A 22,915-nucleotide genomic window follows, 5' to 3' on the forward strand; every position below is an offset into this window, starting at 1 on the left:
CACTTTTGCACTGATGTTCCCAGCCAAATTGAGAATAGATGCTAAGGAAGGCCGTAAAACATTCACATGCCCACAGCAAGCATTGTCCTTCATAAAGTCAATGGAGTGAGTAGGTTTTGTGGTACTCACGTTGCAGCCAAGTGGCCCTGACTCACTGAACATTCACTTGATTGTTTGAGGAACTGAGCGCCATTTTTGTTTCTTTTTTTGCTGGTTCCGCCTAGTGGCTGGACTTTGTTTTGTGGAATAACACTCTTTCAGTGTTCACAGTGTTGTGGATGAATCTGCACGTTCTTTGTGCTTATGCCTCCTATTGGCTGGAGTTTGTTTTGTGGAGTATTTCTTGCAACACATTGGAGTGATTAGGTCATTTGTTGCACTCATGTAGCAGTTGAATGGGCCAGCTCACTGAACATTAGTTTGACTTTTTTAAATTTTTATTTATGTTTATTTTATTTATTTATTTTTGTGCTGGTTCCACCTAGAGGCTGGAGTTTGTTTTGTGGAGGAACACACCTTCGGGACAATTATGTGGATGAATCTACACGTTCTTAGTGTTTATTCCACCTATTGGCTGGAGTTTGTCTTATAGATTATCTTTTGTTGTGTAATTCTGTCTCACAAAATTTGTATAGAAACACCAGACACCAGACGCGGGGGCTCATTAAATCATTAAAGAATGGAAAGCTTCCGCCAACCATGATGCAAGCCCGGATCAGTGTGATTCTTAACAAGGAGAAAGATACAGTTAAGTTAAGAATTACCGTCCAATTTCCCTGATCCAGCTAGACGTTAAAATATTGTAAATATTTTTGGCTAACCGATTAAGGTTATGACATCTCTTATACATATAGATCAGGTGGGGTTTATTCGGGGCTGTAGCTCTTCTGATAACATTAGGCATTTCATCAATATCATGTGGTCAGTGGTGAATGATCAGACTCCTGTCACTGCCATCTCTTGACGCTGAAAAGGCATTTGATATGGCAGAATGGGATTATCTTTTTAAGATTTTGGGAATGTACGGGTTTGGGAATACTTTTATTGGTTGGATTAAGTTACTTTATAGACACCTGGTAGTGGTACAAATTAATGGATTAATTAGGGCCCAAGCACTGAAAGTGCGGAAGCCCTATTGTTCTTCTAAGGATTGTTATTATTATTATTATTATTATTATTATTGGGCCCAAGCACTGAAAGTGCGAGGCTCTATTGTTCTTCTAAGGATTATTAGGGCCCAAGCACTTAAAGTACGGAGACCCTATTGTTCTTTTAAGGATTCTTCTTCTTTTCAAGGTTTACTGTACTTTTGGGGTACTTAACATGCATGAAAACTCTTGAAAGTTTGCACACACATCAGAGTTGTCGGCCATTAGGGCTGGGCAAAGCTGCAGGGGGGGGTTCTGTAGCACCACCTAGAAGATGGGCATGTTCGTGGGACAACTTTCGCGCTGACAGTCATAAGCTCCGGCCAACAGGAAGTGGGATATTTTGGATTGTTTGAAAAATGCATACTCTGGAATTTGAAATACTCCACCTAGTGGGTTCATGTTACAGGTACCATATGTGGGCGACATCATGCCAAGACATTGATGATGCTAAATTTCAAATGGATTTTTGATATATCAAATGGTGTTGCCATAGCGACGCAATAAATTAATGTAAAAAAATGGGATACAGGAAGTGTTTCATATCTTCTGCATGCATCGTGTGATTTACATCAAAATTGAGCCGTATGTTTGGCCTTGCGGGCTGATCACATTGATGTGGCTATTGTGGGTCACGATTGTAGTGCCACCAACTGGCGGAAGGAAGTGTGGCACTTTTAACAGATTTGAAATATCCCTTTTATATTTACCTGAATTACTTCCAAAAAATTTAGAATAATGTCAAGACAGTGCAGATTTAAAATTCTGAAGGGATTCTTGATATCTTAAATAGTGTTGCCATGGCACCGCATTAAATGTCATTATTCATTTTTATATATATTCACATGTTTTTGAGGTACTTGTCATGCTTGAATTTTCATGATATTTTGCACACACATCAGAGTTGTCGGCCATTAGGCCTGGGCAAAAGTTAACACATGGACGTGGCTGGGGAGATCTGTAGCACCATCTTTTGTTAAAAGTAGAGGGGTCAGTTTCTCTACGGTCACCAAACTTACTACATATATTGGTCTCATCAAGCTGGATAACTTTCAAAATTACAGTCATTTGCTCCACCCAACAGGAAGTCAGACATTTTGATTGAATGTGCATTTTTTAAAATCACAAGCCCTGAACTTTTGAATAATCCTCCTATGGGATTCATGTGACTGGCACCAATCTTAGGCAATAAGTCACTCCAAGACATTGAAGATTCTAAATTGCAAACTGATTTTTGATATATTGAATGGTGTTACCATGGCGACGCAATAAATTAAGGGCACAAATGTGAAACAGGAAGTTCCTTATATCTTCTGTGTGCATTGTATGATTTTGATGAAAATTCAGCTGTATGTTTGGTAATGGGGGCTGATCACATGTATGCAGCTATTAGGGTCATGGTCATAGCACCACCAACTGGCAGCAAGAAATAAGGCAATTTTAACAGACATTGAAATAGCCCTCTTGTGCTTACATGAATTTCTTCAAAATTCTTTAGAATAATGTCAAGACACTGCTGATGTAAATCTGTAAAGGGATATTTGATATCTTAAATACTGTTGCCATAGCAGTTTATTGTGTAAGTGAAAGCAGTTTTTAAAGTGAAATAAAAAAGCTATATAAGTTTAATGTAATGAAAATGTACTGCACAAACTTTTTATATAAATAAATATAATAAAAATATCAACTGAAATTTTAAAATACTAGAAAATCAAAGCCATGTGTTACGGAAACCCAGACTCGATGATGGTGTTTGAACCCGAAGGAAGGTATTTATTGAACAAACACAAATAGGGAAACAGGTGAGTGACAAACATGCAGAATTGAGCTGGTGTGATGAACAGAAACCCGATGATAGTTCGTGTTGATGTAGGGAGTGATTATCCTTGAGATGACATACAAACAAGTTGAAGTAGACATTGGAGAGGAAACTTGGAGAGATCGCTGGAATGACGTTAGAGAGGAAACTTGGAGAGATCGCTGGAATGACGTTGGAGAGGAAACTTGGAGAATTTCAGGAGAACAGGTAAGTCACAGGTAAGTGGGTCTATATTCCATGGGAGACCAGACATCGAGTGAGGAGTGAGTGGGGCTTATGTAGTGGAGCTGATTGACGTGGTGATGGAAGGCAGGTGCAGGTGATTAGTATTCGGGAGAGAGGGAAGGTTGTGTGTGTGTGGCGGGAGAGTCAGGTGAATCCCTGATACCATGTCTATGTCTAACCCAGTTCTGAGTTGAACTTGATCAAACGCAGTACCAGAAATGTCCAGTAGAGGACAGCCAAGCTCCATTGTTGAATGAGTAACACTTTACAATAAGGTTCCATTTGTTAACATTGGTTAATGCATTAGGTATAATGAACAAACAATGAACAATATATTTTTTACAGAATCTATTAATCTTAGTTAATGTTAGTTAATAAAAATACAATTGTTCAATGTTAGTTCATTTTAGTTCATAGTGCATTAACTAATGTTAACTAATACAACTTTTGATTAAAAATATTATTAGTATATGTTTTAATTAACACTAACTAATATGAATAAATGCTGTAAAAGTATTGTTCATTGTTAATTCATGTTAACTAATTACCACTAGACCACTGTTTCGGTCCTTGACAATGGAGTGGAGTTTCTCTCTCTCTCTCTCTCTCTCTCTCTCTCTCTCTCTCTCTCTCTCTCTTTCACTCGCTCTCGCTCTCCCTCTTTTTCTTTCTGAGCGTGTGTTCTCCTAGGTCTACCTTTGTGCACATGTGACTCGTTTGCTCCTCTGAGCTACACTGATTGAAACAATACACTGAAGCAGAGCATGAAAGAGGGGAGAAGATATTTTAACCAGTTCAGCACAGAAGTCCTTTTCTCAGTAGTGTTTTATAATTTATTTATTATTACATTCAACATTTGTTTAATTGTTAATTTTTCTACTTTGATTCATCCTCATATGTTCGAGAAATTAAGGTATTTTGTTTCCAATTGTTTGTTTAGTTTATGCTGTGTCGAGTTTGGTGTTATGTTAATCTTCCTTACCTTTCGTTATGATACTTGTTTTTTCTCTCTTGGTTTTCTTATGACTATGGGTGTTTAATAAATACTTATGGTTTTTCCATATCAAAGTTGCACGAATCCTTTTTATGTTACCTTCCCCTTCTACATATATCTTTTAAATTACTAGGGGTTTGTAACAACCACCCAGTCAGACTCCTTTTACCGGTGTCCTGAAAATATATGCTACCTATCAGGGTGTGCTACCAACACTATATTTGCATAGTTTTAGGGTTGGGGTTAGGGTTTGGGTTAGGGCTTAATACAGCCTTACACCATATCACACTATCTAATGGGTATTATCTGCCTGACAAGATGTGCTACCTAGGTTTTTAACACATTTCATGCTGTTTTAGTACATACTGACAGGTTCTCCTGTGCCTCCCGACATGTGCTACCCATGTTTTAACTTTACATATCACTGTTTTTACTGCTGGTAGCGCATCCTGAGCAGGTAGCACAGATTGTCAGAACACTGGCGCTGATTGGTGTACTTCTCCACTGACTTACAATATCTCATGACTGACAATGGCACAATAGAGATTAAGTTATCAAATTTATTATGTTAAATATTTATTTTAGAGCTTGAATTGATCATCAAGAATGACTTTTTATCAAAGCAGACCATATAATCTTTTACTAGCGCTCATCGTTGCTGTGCAACTTCAAACGCTGTGTTTCATGAGCATGCTGTTGTTATTTTGGTAGCCATCTTAAACTGATCTATAACTTTACACGTCGTTCTTTTGATAAACACAGTTAACTGATGAACGCAGTTACACAGACTATACATAACAGACTGCGCATGTGCGAGTTGATGAAAGAGCGTTCCCTTCTAGACACAAACCGATTATTTTTTAATTCTCGCAAATTTTCAGAAAAAAAATAAATAAATTATATATCATAAATCTGAAGGATTCCCATCACTTTCCTTCATGTTTGACATCGGCAAAACAAATGCTTGAAAAGCTTGAAGCATTCCAAATCCAAATGCACAGTTGCCGTTTGTATCATCTACAGGTGCATCTCAAAAAATTAGAATGTCGTGGAAAAGTTCATTTATTTCAGTAATTCAACTCAAATTGTGAAACTCGTGTATTAAATAAATTCAGTGCACACAGACTGAAGTAGTTTAAGTCTTTGGTTATTTTAATTGTTATGATTTTGGCTCACATTTAACAAAAACCCACCAATTCACTATCTCAAAAAATTAGAATATGGTGACATGCCAATCAGCTAATCAACTCAAAACACCTGCAAAGGTTTCCTGAGCCTTCAAAATGGTCTCTCAGTTTGGTTCACTAGGCTACACAATCATGGGGAAGACTGCTGATCTGACAGTTGTCCAGAAGACAATCATTGACACCCTTCACAAGGAGGGTAAGCCACAAACATTCATTGCCAAAGAAGCTGGCTGTTCACAGAGTGCTGTATCCAAGCATGTTAACAGAAAGTTGAGTGGAAGGAAAAAGTGTGGAAGAAAAAGATGCACAACCAACCGAGAGAACTGCAGCCTTATGAGGACTGTCAAGCAAAATCGATTCAAGAATTTGGGTGAACTTCACAAGGAATAGACTGAGGCTGGGGTCAAGGCATCTAAAGCCACCACACACAGACGTGTCAAGGAATTTGGCTACAGCTGTTGTATTCCTCTTGTTAAGCCACTCCTGAACCACAGACAACGTCAGAGGCGTCTTACCTGGGCTAAGGAGAAGAAGAACTGGACTGTTGCCCAGTGGTCCAAAGTCCTCTTTTCAGATGAGAGCAAGTTTTGTATTTCATTTGGAAACCAAGGTCCTAGAGTCTGGAAGAAGGGTGGAGAAGCTCATAGCCCAAGTTGCTTTAAGTCCAGTGTTAAGTTTCCACAGTCTGTGATGATTTGGGGTGCAATGTCATCTGCTGGTCTTGGTCCATTGTGTTTTTTGAAAACCAAAGTCACTGCACCCGTTTACCAAGAAATTTTGAAGCACTTCATGCTTCCTTCTGCTGACCAGCTTTTTAAAGATGCTGATTTCATTTTCCAGCAGGATTTGGCACCTGCCCACACTGCCAAAAGCACCAAAAGTTGGTTAAATGACCATGGTGTTGGTGTGCTTGACTGGCCAGCAAACTCACCAGACCTGAACCCCATAGAGAATCTATGGGGTATTGTCAAGAGGAAAATGAGAAACAAGAGACCAAAAAATGCAGATGAGCTGAAGGCCACTGTCAAAGAAACCTGGGCTTCCATACCACCTCAGCAGTGCCACAAACTGATCACCTCCATGCCACGCTGAACTGAGGCAGTAATTAAAGCAAAAGGAGCCCCTACCAAGTATTGAGTACATATACAGTAAATGAACATACTTTCCAGAAGGCCAACAATTCACTAAAAAAATTTTTTTATTGGTCTTATGATGTATTCTAATTTTTTGAGATAGTGAATTGGTGGGTTTTTGTTAAATGTGAGCCAAAATCATCACAATTAAAAGAACCAAAGACTTAAACTACTTCAGTCTGTGTGCACTGAATTTATTTAATACACGAGTTTCATAATTTGAGTTGAATTACTGAAATAAATGAACTTTTCCACGACATTCTAATTTATTGAGATGCACCTGTATATAGTAACAGTGTAAGTGTCTCCTCCATGTTGTGCTGTCACTATCAAAATCCTTCTAAACTTTCACGGGACCGGAGACAACACATATACATCACAGCTAGCATTTAATCTTCACCCTGCGTGCTGCGAATGGGACACAAAAACCCACGTTTATACAAAGAATCCCTAACATTCACTTAAAATCCCCATTAGTTGTTTAATAAAATGTGATTAGAATTTGAAGAATCTGAAAATGGCAATATATGCTGAACACTAGTGTTCATAAATGTTTTTACTGATATAAAAATATAAATTATATACAGTACAACAGATATATGCAGTATACAGAATATGACAATATGACAAAAATTACAATTTTCATATAAGTAACATGTTTTTTTAAACACTTGTGGAATTTAAATGTGTACATAAATGCTCAAATATATGAACTCTAATTGTATTTGTTGGTATATGGGCCATATATGCACACATTTAAATTCATACAGTGGTGATTTCTCAGGGCCAGCAAAGCCTTCTCTGCTGGCGTAACATGCCTAATAATTAAATATTTTTTCATCCTTTCATTCTCAATGACCTTTTCCCCTATGTATTTTCAGTCGCTTTCCACTCCTAATTTATCTACAAACGAATAGCAAAAAATGTATCCAATCAGAATTTATTCCTCGATGCTTACAAGCAAAGTGTGACAACTGTTTCATAAATCGCATGCCCGAAGCCATGATCCTTATCTGAAGAAGCACGTGAGTCTGAGCTCCACCCCGTCAGGTCTTCAGAATTCCACAGAATCCCTCAACAGTGTAAGTGAATAGGCATCTAAAGTCAGATTGTCTGATTCATCAGCCAATCAGATTGAATATTTGTTCTTGTGGGTGTGGTCTTTAGGATATGTCCCAGTCCAGGCCTTGAGTGATGCAATCACGCTTTAAGTGATGTACGTAATTTGAAAGCAAAGAGCGCAAGACCTTGCTGATGAGTCGGCTGTCACTTCTGGTATTGCCTTTGAGAAAGAGATCCTTATGGATTTACAAACCTGAGACGTTCTGCATGATCGTGCAATTGATATTAAACAGGAAAGGAGGGCTGATTTTCACTTCAAGCAAATTGGTGCTTTTTGCATTGTTATAGCAACATCAGGAGTTTTCTAAGTGTAAATTAGGCTGCTTGAGTATTCAGTGTCGGATCAAGTTTTGAAAAGTAACCATGTACGCTGATGAAATAAAATGTATTGCAAGCAAAATTTAAATCACAAATATAATTAGAGAGCTAGACCTCCTTGGTTCTGGCTTTCGTGCATGGACATGTTTTTAAAATGTCATTTGGTATTATTAGTTGACTGCCACATAATGTATGATGGGCATACGGTGTCTTATTCATCGTGAAAAATCAGACTTAAAATGCACAGGCCGTGGCTGTATATGGCCATGTACCAGATTTAAATATCAGACAATGTAATAATGGCAACAGGCCTAATTATTGAATCCTCATTTGTGCTTTTAGCTTACAGATTTATTGTACGTCTATTTTAAACTTAGATAAGTTTTATTGCATTCTCTGAGGCAGATAATTATAATACAAAAATAATTAAGGGTCTTTCAATACCCACAGCTTTCACCTAAATGTATGATATTTATGTGTGCATTTTTTTCTTTTCTTTTTTTTTTTTGGTTGCTAACTGCATATTCAGTTATTATGCACCAAACTATTTACATGTAATTGCATTTAAAATGTAATTAACTCAATTACAGAGGTATATAATGATGATTTGTAAGATTTCACTGCAAAACAACCCCCCAAAATACAGCAAATTGCATTGCAAAATTTGAGAAAAGCAGCAGCAAATTCAGCCATTTTGTAATTCCAGCTAGCCAAATTACGTGGCCATTTCCTACATACAACATAATTTGATGACCAAAATTTAGATGTGGCAATGTAACTGACTACGTTGTGACAACCGGAAAAGTGTAATTCCTGTATTTGTTGCCACAACATAACTTTGGAATGGTGCCAGTCCGTCATGACAACGCTGTGGCAAGGTCGTGGATCAATAGTGTCACGGGGGGACAAAGGACACAAAAGCAGAGATGACAGTTGAATGGTTTTATTAACAAAGTTCTCAATGTCAAGATAAGGTGCACCTGGCACCAGCTGCAGAAGGCTGAAATCCAGTGAGCCGCAATGGGCTAGTGAAGGGTGTGTTCGTATGATAAGTGTGTGCTTTGTGGAAGTCAGGAACAATCCAAAAAGAGTCTGTTGAAGCTGGTGTGTTGCGAAGCAAAGCCCAGATGATATTGTCCCCGAGACGCGGGCAGAGTCAGAGGAATCCTCCTCCACATGAACTGGGCACAGAGTTGGCAAGGGTGACGGCAAACAGGAAGGTAACCACACCTCTACAGAAGGGCAACCAACAGACACACGAGCATGCTCCAACTACACAAGAGAGCACAGTTAACATGACAGTGAACAATAAACGGGCAAATAACGAGGTGACACACAAGTAGGAAGTGCACTCAGTGTGAAGCAGATGGTAATGGGCGAATAAATAATTGCTGTGATCAGCATCTCCCTGAGATTGATCACCGTTCCCATGAAAACGCTGATCGCGTGCTGGCTTCACCTGTGAGACACAAGACAAGAAAAACAAACAACAGTATGAGCCGGCACAAATGCCGGAACCATGACAAATAGTTGTTTGTTGGTAACCAGTTGGCAATTTATGCTTTGAATATTTATTCTATAGTGAACATGCAGTATTCTAACCTAATTTATGTCCTCATTTACCCAACATTAATTTAGAGGTTATTTAAACAGTTGTGCGTATGAATAACGAACGCAGTCTCAAAGTTAATGTACTTCATTTATGTTGACAGTGAACAGAGAAAAAAAATGCAACAACAGAATTGCAATGAAATTACAGGCCTAAATGACTTCTGTGCTCATGTTAAAATCTACTTAGACTATCTTAACACCTAATGCCATGAATTACATTTGTTAATTTAATTTAAAGCTGGTTTATGGATAAATAAAAATGGTTAATAACTTCATTACAATATAATCTTTAGATCTACATATTTTTTCATTAAATAATTATAATAAATTATAGCAAAAAATGTCAAATTAATCAGTTAGCAATTAACTTAATTAGCTAAATAACAATTAAAAATTGAGATATATAGATAGAAAGATTGATTGATTGATTCTCTGAATGGTGATTCATGAGACTGTCACCACATTTAGACAACATTATGCCAAGACATCGAAAATGCTAAATTGTGAACAGATTTTTAAATATCGAACGGTGTTGCCATGGCGATTCACTAAATTAATGGCAAAAATAGGCAAACAGGAAGTGTCTCTTATCTTCTGCGTGCATTGTGTGATTTAGATTAAAATTGAGTTGTATGTTTTTTCTTGGGGGCTAATCACATGGATGTGGCTATTGTGGGTCATGGTCATAGCGCCACCAACTGGCAGCAGGAAGTGTGGCACTTACAATGGACTTTGAAAAAGTTATCTTACATTTACCCAAATTGCTTAAATTGTTTAGACACTGCTGATGGAAAATTTTGTGAAGTTGTAGTCAAACTGGAATGGTGGCATATATCTATTACTCATTGTATGATTAGGGTCCAAGTTTACATTAATGTTGAGTTGTTGCTGTGTCCAACTTGCATTGTTTTCCGAAAGCCAACGGGTGGAAATGGACCCATGGTGCTTGGGCCTGTCATTGCTGCTCGCATCTATATTTATTATAATTATTTTTATTTTTAACACATTCAGCCATTTATAAGGCATTCATCATGCTTGAAAACTGAAGAAACTTGGCACACAAATCAGACATGTGTAAAATCAAAAAATTATGTAGTGTTTAGGCTTGGGTGTGGTCGAGGAGCTCTACAGCGGCTCCAAACGCAGGCAATGGTTGGGATGAAGTTGCACAGATGTGCACAAAATTTGGTATGGTTACTGCTCTCATCATGTTAGACAACAGGAAGTCAGCCATGTTGGATGAAATGTGGGATTTTCACATTTTCCCGTGGTGTTTTGAAGGGCTTACGATGGCTGAAAACTTATGAAAGTTTACACACACATTTGTCTGAGGACATCTTTTGATTTGATATTGCAACTCAGCATAGATGTGCCTCATCGGTTCCACAGCGCCCCCTAGTTCGTAAATGCATATTACATGTTTAAAAACTATTGAAACTTGGCACACCCATCAAAGTTTGGCAAGATTTTATAATTCTTTTGTCATTTGTCTTGGGTGTGGCCAGTGGACTCCATAGCACCCCCTAACATTTTGAATGAGTTTATCGCTGTGGTTGCCACAGAGTTTGTCTGATATTAACAAGTTTTGGTGAGGACATTGTTCTCACCATGACAGACATATATCCCATCGGCCATTTTGGTTTGTTTGTAAAATGCATGCTCTGGAATTTGAAATACTCCTCCTAGAGGATTTATGTGATAGACACCAAACGTGGCCAACATCATGCCAAGACACTGAAGATGCTAAATTGCGATGGATTTTTTATATATCGAACGGTGTTGCCATGGCGAGGCGATAAATTTATGGTGAAAAATGAGAAACATGAAGTGCTCAAATCTTTGGAGTGCATTGTGTGATTTAGATCAAAATTGTGATTTATATTTATATATGTGGGCTGATCACATGGATGTGACTATTGTGGGGCACGGTCATACTGCCACCGACTGGCAGCAAGAAGTGTAGCACTTTTTACAGACTTTAGAATAGCACTCTAATTTTTACCTGAACTGTTTAAACTTATTTAAAATAATGTCAGGACAATGCTGATGTGAAATTGGTAAGGATTTATTTTATAAGGTTGCCATGGCAACACATTGAATGTTATTATTCCTTTCTTTATATATTAGGTGTGTTTTGAGGCACTTGGAATGCTTAAATTTACATGACATTTCGCACACATATCAGAGCTGTTAACCATTATGGCTGGGCAAAAGTTCACATTGGTTTTGCCCCCTTTAAAATATGAATTTTTGGGATGCTCTGTAGCACACCTTTCTTCAGCTATAGTCTCTAAACTCGGTACATATATAGAACTCATCAAGCCGGACTACTTCGTGCTGACAGTCTTAAGCCCTGCCCAACAGGAAGTCGGCCAGGAAGTGGATATAACTTGGTCTGATCAGCTTCAAATTGTGCATGGTTACAAATGGGCCATTCCTAATTACACAACATGGCAATTACGAGGCAGATGCTGTATTCAGTTACACAATTTTATATGTTATAGAAACATGGTTATGTTTGTGAAAATGTACAATGAATTGCTTCATGTGTACTGAAATATACTGGCATAACTCGTGCAATGGTAGTATATTTAGATGTCATTTTCTTGTACACATGATCAATCAATGTTCCATTTTCAGTGGTAGGTTCTTTGACACACTGAACATAGCCTAGGTTTGCCATCAATGTAGATTCATCATGGTTACAATCACCAATTAAAAAGATATTATCTGACATATTGTTTAATGTATTGCAGAGTTTGGTAATACAATTTTGAAACAAAGATAAGCGATATTGTGTTGGCCTGTAAATGACAACTATGATTATATCAAGTTTGTTGAGCTGACATATTATGCACTCTCTGTTAACATTGGGAATGTCGAAAATATTGTAATCATTATTAGTTTTACAGTATATGCCAACACCACCATGTTTTTGGTGTTGAACTGAGTTTAACAGAGGGTTGTCTATACTGTAAGCAAAACAACGTGGAGCACTGTGAAAGTGGTAGCCTTCAATGCAAGTGGATTCACTTGACATGTTTGCAGGCAGCCATGTTTCTGTTACAGCTATACAGCTATAATTATAGGATTGGATTGAAGCCGTTAAATCTAGCAAATGGCAGTGTAAACCCTGAACATTCATTAGGAAAATTGAAAAAGATTTGTTGGTGTTATGTGTTGAAATATTATAAAATTCAAACTGTGGCATTGTGTTGATACATTCTTGGATGTTGTTTTTGCAATAAATTGCTTTATCAGCAAAATCTTGAATGATCAACCCACTTAAAGTCTTGACTCGTCTTAAAGCAACATATGCCTGTCCAGCTGCAAAAATCTTTTTTAGTGCTATGACTGCTTCATTGACAGTTAATCCTTGTGTAGTGATTTCTACTCAATTCACAGATGATGTAGTGATTTTTGATCACATGTCACTTAAGGTGTGGTTATGAGTGTATCAGATGACCCCTCCCCCTTTGCAATACAGAGCACCAGTTAAGAATACTATCTTAACAATTTAAGAACACTCCCAAAAGAGCTGTTCAATAATTTAGAATTAATGTAAACTAGAGGGAGTTGGTCAGCTGATTTATCTGAAGGATTTGTGAGAGTCTGGACAACTAGTAGAGTCTTTGGTCATCAACACAATGAAGACACAGTTGTAATAAAATTAATGAAATTTATTAACAATAGATATGCAAGAGTAAATACCACAACGATTAATAATGCTAATAACGAAGATGCACTGCTAAAGGATAATAAACCTATAACCAAAAAGGAAAGTACTGAATTAAACAATAAAACAAATAAATGATTTGAACACAGAGTGGATAAATGCAATCCTGTTGAACTGAATATAGCAATGGGAGAGAATTGTATGGGAATGCTCCTTATGAGAAACCACCTAATGGCTCTGGCAAAATGGTGATAAATACTGCTTATTTATCATTAAACAAATAATATACCTATTATTTGTAACAAGCTGACCCCAGTTAACTGTTATCTAAGCAAGTTAGAAAAACATATGCTGCAGGTATAAACTAATGCCAAGATCTCTAGAAAGTATATATTTATGTTCCACACAGTCTGGTGATCAGTCCAGCAATAGAGACGTCTTCCACTGGCAATGCGGGTAACGTGCAGTGGAAGGGCGCAGAGTTGTGATCTAGTAGTCATTGCCACGCTGGGCTGTAGGATGCTGAACTTTGGTTGTGCCAAGAGGGTCCTTAAAGAGTGGACTGGGCAGCTGGGTCAGTTGAATCTTCACAGGGTCCTTTGCAGGCTGGCTGCATCACTGAGGAGCCGTGTGGGACAGGCAATGTCTGCCGATGCAGAGGTCTTTTGTGGACTGGGCTGCGCTGCTGGAGAGGCTGTAAGGGTCAGATAAGGTCCCTCAATGCTGGGGCCCTTTTTCAGCTAGAGTGCAGCAATATAGCAATAAAGCAATATAAAAGGTTTTGCTCGCAAAAGCTTAACCTCAACTATCTTGTAGCCTCTTTCCTCATCAGGTCAGAAACTCACGACGTGGTGTGTCTGCTAATGTCTCCTTCCCCGTCGAGTTGGAAATGCAGGACAAGGGTGTGTCTTCCCGAGGGACATATTTATCCCTTTCTGATGAGGAGGTGACTGAAATCTGGTGCCTTTCCGATCCTGGAGTGTGATTGGCCACTGGTGTCTGAAATAGCCACAGTTTTGCCCACCCTAGTATGGAACTCATTTGCATAGCATAAAGTACAGTGTTAAAACAGAGTCTTTAACGTTTTACCCATGCATTATTTCTTTACCAAACCTCTTCAAATTATTAAAGGCATCGTATGGAACAGATAGCAAACACGATAAGAAACAGTTAAGTCATCGTCCATGCATTTGTTTATCTGTTAATAGGTCTGTCCCATGAACTGTTGTGTTAACAGTCAATAACCATTAACATAAACTGTGCTTTGCATGAAGATGGAGTGGTTGTGTTGCAGTTTATATTAATTTAAGGCCTCCAAACCTATAGAATAGATCTCTGTGGCTCTTCACTGCTGCTGCATCCGGGAGGTCCTGAAGGAATTTATGGCAGTTCTTGCCAAAACTTAGAAATGAGTTTGGTGAAGCAGAAGGTCCCCCTTTCTGCCCTGTAAGAGGTGTCTGGCAGTTGTCTTAGCATCTTATCTGATGTTGCTGAACATTTGTTTATGTTCATTCACCAAGGATCAGCGAGGTACATCTTCTTCCACACTGACAGTTAGAGATGGGACCTGCCATAAACTGGTCCCTGGAATGCCATCTTAACTGATGTTCACCACACTTGCAATTTGTGTACAGTGCAAGCACATGCCAACTTTAATGGGAACTGCTTATGCAACCCACCCTTGCTGTTAACTCGCTCTTTCTCTAAAATAATTGGAGTGGAATTCATGATGTTTCTAGGTGGTGGTGTACGCTTTCTAGTGGTGTTCCCAATTTTATCATCATCAAACTGAACAAATACTACATTCACAATTGTGTTGTTTGTATTAAGGGCCATGTCTGTTACAGTACCACAGACACCATTCACAAGCCCATCAGCGACATCAATATTCTTAATTAACATGATTTGCACACCTTTACCTAATAGAAATATTTCTGGTAAACAGGAATTAAATACTTTGGAAAAGTGTCCCTTTTTAAGTTGCATTTGTCCAGTTTGTTGATTTTCTCAAAATCCTGAGCCTCTACACAAATGTGGTCTGGGCAATATGCAATTATCTGTTTGTTGTTATGCTCTTCCACTTGCATATTTGTTGGGAAATGTGTAAAGCGGTAGAGGTTTGACCAGTTTCCCTACTTTTGAGCATATTTAAGTCATTAAGTGATAGTGGAGATCTCTTGCGCAATCATTCAATATTTACGCAAAAGCTGAGTCTTTTTGTCTAACAATGATTGTTAATTCTGACAGTGCAAATGTGCTGTTAAACAAATCCAATGGAGCATTTTGCAAATACAGTGGTTTTCCTCTCACAGGTGGCAATTGGAAAAAATCTCCCACAGCAATTATACTAACTTTACCAAATGGAGAGTAGTCACCTGTCTGCTTTATTTGTCTAAGCCTACCATGGACATAGGCTAGTAGGCTGTGGTTTACCATATAAATTTAATCTATAATCAGTACATACAGGTCAATAAATACCACATGCATTGTATTTATTTTTCTTCTCCTAAAGGTGTGTAAGGCAATTTTACATCTGTCCCGACTGAAAATGTACTATGGACGGTCTTGGCACCCAAGTTGAAAGCAGCAATTCCAGTAGGTGCTGTCAATAGAACATAAACTTTGTCTGGTGCAGTTGCAGTTTGGGATAATAATCTGGCCGCTTCATAATGAATAGCTCTGATTAAATGTGACTTTCATGTTCCTGTACCTCCAGTAACAAATACATGGAAAGACTCTGGCTTTTTACCACTAACTTTCTCTAAGCACCACTGTCTTACTTGATAGAAAATATATTTTTGTTTGGAGTTCAGAGACCTAAGTAGATTGAGAGCATCTGATCTACACAAGACATTCAAACTAGATTAAAATCAATTGCTTCTTTCATTTTGAATGGATAGATCAGGAATTATATCAACATGCTCATCAAGTTCCTTTGATGAATCTCTAATTTCTTATTGACATTCCAAGCACTCTGACTCCTGCTCAGGACACATCTCACACGTTTGCCAGTTTGCCCTGGCTACATTTTGCGAGGGCCCTACGTCCCCCTGTGACAGGGGGACCCCTCGTTATTCTTCTTTTCAAGGTTTTTTGTACTTTTGGGGTACATAACATGTGTGAAAACTCATGAAAGTTTGCACACACATCAGAGTTGTTGGCCATTAGGGCTTGGCAAAGTTGCAGGGGAGGCCTTGCAGGGGGGCTCCATAGCACAGGCTAGAACATGGGCATGTTCGGGGGGCTCTGTAGCACATCCCTTTTGAGCTACAGTCACCAAACTTTGTACACATATAGATCTCATCAAGCCGGACAACTTAGCGCTGACAGTCATAAGCTCTGCCCAAAAGGAAGTTGGCCATTCTGGATTGTTTGAAAAATGCATGCTCTGGAATTTGAAATACTCCTCCCAGGGATTTCAGGTTACAGGTACCAAATGTAGGCGACATCATGCCAAGACATTGACAATGCTAAATTGTGAAAGGATTTTTGATATATTGAACGGTGTTGCCAGGGCGACGTGATAAAATAATGTAAAAAAATTGGAATAAGGAAATGTCTCATATCTTCTGTTTGCATGGTGAGTTTTACATCAAAATTGAGCCAAATGTTTGTCCATGTAGGCTGATCACATTGTTGTGGCTATTGTGGGTCATGGTCGTAGCGCCACCAACTGGCGGAAGGAAGTGTGTCACTTTTAACAGACTTGAAATATCCCTATTATGTTAACCTGAATTGCTTCAAAAAAGTTTAGAATAATGACAAGACAGTGCAGATTAAAAATTCTGAAGGGATTCTTGATATCTTAAATACTGTTGCCATGGCAATGCAATAAACGTCATCATTCCTTTTTGTGTATATTCACATGTTTTGAGGTATTTGGCATGCTTGAATTTTCAAGTTTATTGTTAATAAACATATTTCTCATTTTTTATATAATTAAAATATAATAAAAATATCAACTGAAATGCAAAAATACTAGAAAATCTTGCCATATTTCTAACCCAGTTCTGAGTGCCAATTACAAGAAATGTCCAGTAGAGGGCAGCCAAGAAACATTGTTGAATGAATCCCAAAATAACACTTGAGAAGATTTTTCATGTCCTGTCTAGAAGAGATCCCTCTTTCAAACGTTATGTATATGAAGTATGTGTAACTACGTTCTTCAGTTAACTATATTTCTCATTTCATGTGTTAAACATCTCCAGTTCTTGATTTGGAGTTTCTGGTTCATCTGATCTGTGTATGTTTTGTTTGTTGATCCGGCGCTGGAATGTGTTATTTTGAATTTATGATAAAAGTTTGTTGTAGCTGTTATAGTGTCAGCAGTTTTTTCTGCAGCTCACGCTCTTTTCCAGGAAATAGAAAAGCGAAATATGTCCTCCATTGTGACTGCCTTCTCCGCCGTATTGTTTGTGTGTATGTAGAGCGTGTGTTTTGTCTTTATGTCTCTCTCTCTCTCTCTTAATCACTCTCAGGTGTGGGGTAACCAGGTGAGCTGATTGTTAATGGAGAGCACTGGTGTGTTTCCTTCCTATATAAACCGAGTGTTTCATGGCTGTGAGCTGTGCCATCTTGGTTACCGATGCTCTCGTGCAAATTTTTTTTTCTTTTACTTTCAAAGGTAGAACGGTCAATAAATTTGTCTGTGTTTCCGCTACTCTTGTCTCCCCGCATCTTTTATTGCATTTTATTTTTAAAGTGTAACACCCATCCACTGACATACAGATGCAATCTTGGTTTATTACAGTAACACTTTATAATTGGGTGAATCAGAAACCAGAACCTCTAAAAACTAGACGCAAAAAGTAACCACTAGACTAATTTGATGACCAAACTTTAGTTGTGGCAATGTAACTGATTACGTTGTGACAACCAGAAAAGTGAAATTCCTGTATTCGTTGCCACAATGTAACTTTGGAACGGTGCCAATCCATCATGACAACGTTGTGGCAAGTTTGTGGATCAATAGTGTCACGGGGGGGGACAAAGGACCCAAAAGCAGAGATGATGGTTGAATGGTTTTATTAACAAAGTTCTTAATGTCAAGATAAGGCGCACCTGGCGCCGGCTGCAGAACGTTGAAATTGAGCCGCATTGGGCTAGTGAAGGGTGTGTTCGTATGATAAATGTGTGCTTTGTGGAAGTCAGGAACAATCCGAAGAGAGTCTGTTGAAGCTGGTGTGGTGCAAAGCAAAGCCCAGATGATATAGTCCCGAGACGTGGGCAGAGACCGAGGAATCCTTCTCCACATGAACTGGGCACAGAACTGGCGAGGTCGACGGAAAACAGGAAGGTAACCGCACCTCTACAGAAGAGCAACCAACAGACAAATGAGCATGCTCCAACTACACAAGAGAGCACAGTTAACATGACCGTGAACAATATATGGGCAAATAATGAGGTGACAAACGAGGAATAAGTAGGGAGCACAATCAAAGTGAAGCAGATAGTAACGGGCGAGTAAATCATTGCTGTGATCAGCATCTCCCCGAGATCGATCACCATCCCATGGAAATGGTGATCACGTGCCGGCTCCACCTGTGAGACACGAGGGAGAGAGAAAAACAAACAACAGTATGAGCTGGCAGAATTGCTGGAACCGTGACAAATAGTTGTTTGTTGGTAACCAGTTGGTAATTTATGCTTTGAATAATGATTCTAATGGCAAACATGCAGTATTCTAACCTAATTTATGTCCTCATTTGCCCAACATTAATTTAGAGGCTATATAAACATTTGTGTGTATGAGTAACAAATGCAGACTCAAAGTTAATATACTTCATTCATTTTGACAGTGAACAGAGAAAAACAACAGAATTGCAACGAAATTACAAGCCTAAATGACTTCTGTGCTCATATTAAAATGTACCTAGTCTATCTTAACACCTAATGCCATGAATTACATTTGTTAATTTAATTTAAAGCCGTTTTATGGATAAATAAAAATGGTAAATAACTTCATTACAATATAATCTTTAGATCTACATATTTTTTCCAATAAATAATTATATTAAATTATAGCAAAAATGTCAAATTAATCAGTTAGCAAAAAAAATTAAAATTAAAATTAAAAATTGATAGATAGATAGATAGATAGATAGATAGATAGATAGATAGATTCTCTGAATTCTCTGAATGTTTAAATACTCCTAGGTGATTCAATGAGACTGTCACCACATTAAGACAACATTATGCCAAGATATCGAAGATGCTAAACTGCGAACAGATTTTGAAATATCAAACGATGTTGCTATGGCGATTCACTAAATTAATGGCAAAAATAAGGAAACAGGAAGTGTCTCTTATCTTCTGCGTGCATTGTGTAATTTAGATCAAAATTGAGTTGTATGTTTTTTCTTGGGGGCTAATCACATGGATGTGGCTATTGTGGGTCACAGTCATAGCGCCACCAACTGGCAGCAAAAGTGAGGCACTTAAAACAGACTTTTAAAAAGTTATCTAACATTTACCCAAATTGCTTCAAAATTGTTTAGACACTGCTGATGGAAAATTTTGAAGGGATGCTTGATAGCTTTAATAATGTTGTCATGTCAACGGATTAAATTACATTTAAGTTGCAGTCAGACTGGAATGATGGCATATATCTATTACACATTGTATGATTAGGGTCCAAGTTTACATTAATGTTGAGTTGTTGCTGTGTCCATCATGCATTGTTTTCCGAAAGACACCGAGTGGAAATGGACCCTCGGTGCTTGGGCCCATCATTGCTGCTTGCAGCTATATTTTCAGATTATTTTACTCTGGATAGGGGCACCTGGCAGGGTTGCACTCTTTCCCCATTATTGTTTTGTCTTGCCCTGGAACCATTAGCAGCTGCAAAAAGAAAGGAGGATGATTTGCCAGGGGTGGTGGCGGGTGTTGAGTGTTGGGATCTTTTGAAAATTTGGTTCAACATTTTGGGATTCCCAGATCTCAGTTTTATAGGTATTTACAGCTGTGCCACCTGCTCTGTACTATTTTTGGGAGTAGCATACACCCCCCCTAAAGCGGCAGATATTCTGGGAATGGTGATTACTGCTTTTGGAAAAGGTCATGAGGCATCAGTGTATTAGTCTCTGCTAATTCAGAGTCTGGGGGACGGAGCTTTAACTTCTATCAAGCGATTATGGGAGAAAGATTTAAACTTTGTATTGGAGGATGGAGTGTGGGCTAGGATTCTAAAAAACGTCAAGTCTGCACCTAGAGATGCAAGGGTGCACCTTATGCAATTCAAGATTTTACATCGATTCTATTGGACCCACTCTAGATTGTATAGGCTTGGTCTTAAAGACACACCCACCTGCTGGTGATGCCAATCAGAAGATAGAGACACAACCTATGTTTTTTGGTGGTATGTTAAGATTCAAGAATTTTGGTTGAAGGTTCAGAGTTTTATGTGTTTTATTGGGCACTTGGATTTCATTTTGTCCCAGACTCTGTGTTTTGGGCGATGGGGCGGTCATCGATGTGGTGAATAAACACATAAAAAATTGGGTTCTGACCAGTGTAATGATCGCCAGGCAAATTATTTTAAGGGGATGGAGGTCGGCTGGAGCACCCCCATTTCAAGAGTGGTGCACGGAGATGGGGAGGGTGGCAGCTTTTGAGGAAGTATCATTTATAAGACTGGGTAACTTAGATTTGTTTGTTGTGAAATGGGGCAACTATTTGGAGTTTTTGGAGGGCTCTCGTAGAAGGGCAGTGGAGAGAGAGGTATAGGTATAAATGTGTGTGATGATTATATATATATATATATATATATATATATATATATATATATATATATACACACTATATTGCCAAAAGTATTCGCTCACCCATCCAAATAATTGAATTCAGGTGTTCCAATCACTTCCATGGCCACAGGTGTATAAAATGAAGCACCTAGGCATGCAGACTGCTTCTACAAACATTTGTGAAAGAATGGGCCGCTCTCAGGAGCTCAGTGAATTCCAGCGTGGTACTGTGATAGGATGCCACCTGTGCAACAAGTCCAGTCGTGAAATTTCCTAAATATTCCACAGTCAACTGTCAGTGGTATTATAACAAAGTGGAAGCGATTGGGAATGACAGCAACTCAGCCACGAAGTGGTAGGCCACGTAAAATGACAGAGCGGGGTCAGCGGATGCTGAGGCGCATAGTGCGCAGAGGTCGCCAACTTTCTGCAGAGTCAAACGCTACAGACCTCCAAAGTTCATGTGGCCTTCAGATTAGCTCAAGAACAGTGCGTAGAGAGCTTCATGGAATGGGTTTCCATGGCCGAGCAGCTGCATCCAAGCCATACATCACCAAGTGCAATGCAAAGCGTCGGATGCAGTGGTGTAAAGCACGCCGCCACTGGACTGTAGAGCAGTGGAGATGCGTTCTCTGGAGTGACGAATCGCGCTTCTCCATCTGGCAATCTGATGGATGAGTCTGGGTTTGGCAGTTGCCAGGAGAACGGTACTTGTCTGACTGCATTGTGCTGACTGTGAAGTTTGGTGGAGGGGGGATTATGGTGTGGGGTTGTTTTTCAGGAGCTGGGCTTGGCCCCTTAGTTCCAGTGAAAGGAACTCTGAATGCTTCAGCATACCAAGAGATTTTGGACAATTCCATGCTCCCAACTTTGTGGGAACAGTTTGGGGATGGCCCCTTCCTGTTCCAACATGACTGCGCACCAGTCCACAAAGCAAGGTCCATAAAGACATGGATGAGCGAGTTTGGTGTGGAAGAACTTGACTGGCCTGCACAGAGTCCTGACCTCAACCCGACAGAGCACCTTAGAGATGAATTAGAGCGAAGACTGCAAGCCAGGCCTTCTCGTCCAACATCAGTGTCTGACCTCACAAATGCACTTCTGGAAGAATGGTCAAAAATTCCCATAAACACACTCCTAAACCTTGTGGAAAGCCTTCCTAGAATAGTTGAAGCTGTTATAGCTGCAAAGGCTGGGCCGACGTCATATTAAACCCTATGGATTAAGAATGGGATGTCACTTAAGTTCATATGAATCTAAAGGCAGATGAACGAATACTTTTGGCAATATAGTGTGTATATATATATATATATATATATATATATATATATATATATATATATATATATATATATATATATATAAAATTCAGAATCAGAATGAGCTTTATTGCCAAGTATGCTTACACATACAAGGAATTTGTCTTGGTGACAGGAGCTTCCAGTGTACAACCATACAAAAACAATACAAAAACAGCAGCAAGACATAGATAATAATAAAAAATAAAAAAATAATTATACACATACGTACAGACACACACATACATACATACACACATACACATGGGTTGTGCAAATCTAATACAATCTGTTATGTACAGTGCAAATGTTTTTTTTTTTTTTTTTTTTTTTCAGAGGACTGAAATGGCAGAAGAGGTTGGATGTGTTGGATAAATATAAGAAAGACTAAACTGTGTATTGCACATAGTTATTTCTCAATGGGGCAATTTAACTGTTCATGAGATGGATAGCCTGAGGGAAAAAACTGTTCCTGTGCCTGACGACTCTGTAAGCATCCTCTTTGGCCTGACGAAGCTGCCTGAGTTCCACTGTAAACCATGGTTTGTCATTGTTAAATGTTAAATAAGTCCTAGTAGGAATGCACATATCCTCACAAAAACTGATATATGATGTAACAGTATCTGTGAGCTCGTACAGATT

This window comes from Myxocyprinus asiaticus, chromosome 7, assembly GCF_019703515.2.
Source record: "Myxocyprinus asiaticus isolate MX2 ecotype Aquarium Trade chromosome 7, UBuf_Myxa_2, whole genome shotgun sequence".
Classification (NCBI taxonomy): domain Eukaryota; kingdom Metazoa; phylum Chordata; class Actinopteri; order Cypriniformes; family Catostomidae; genus Myxocyprinus; species Myxocyprinus asiaticus.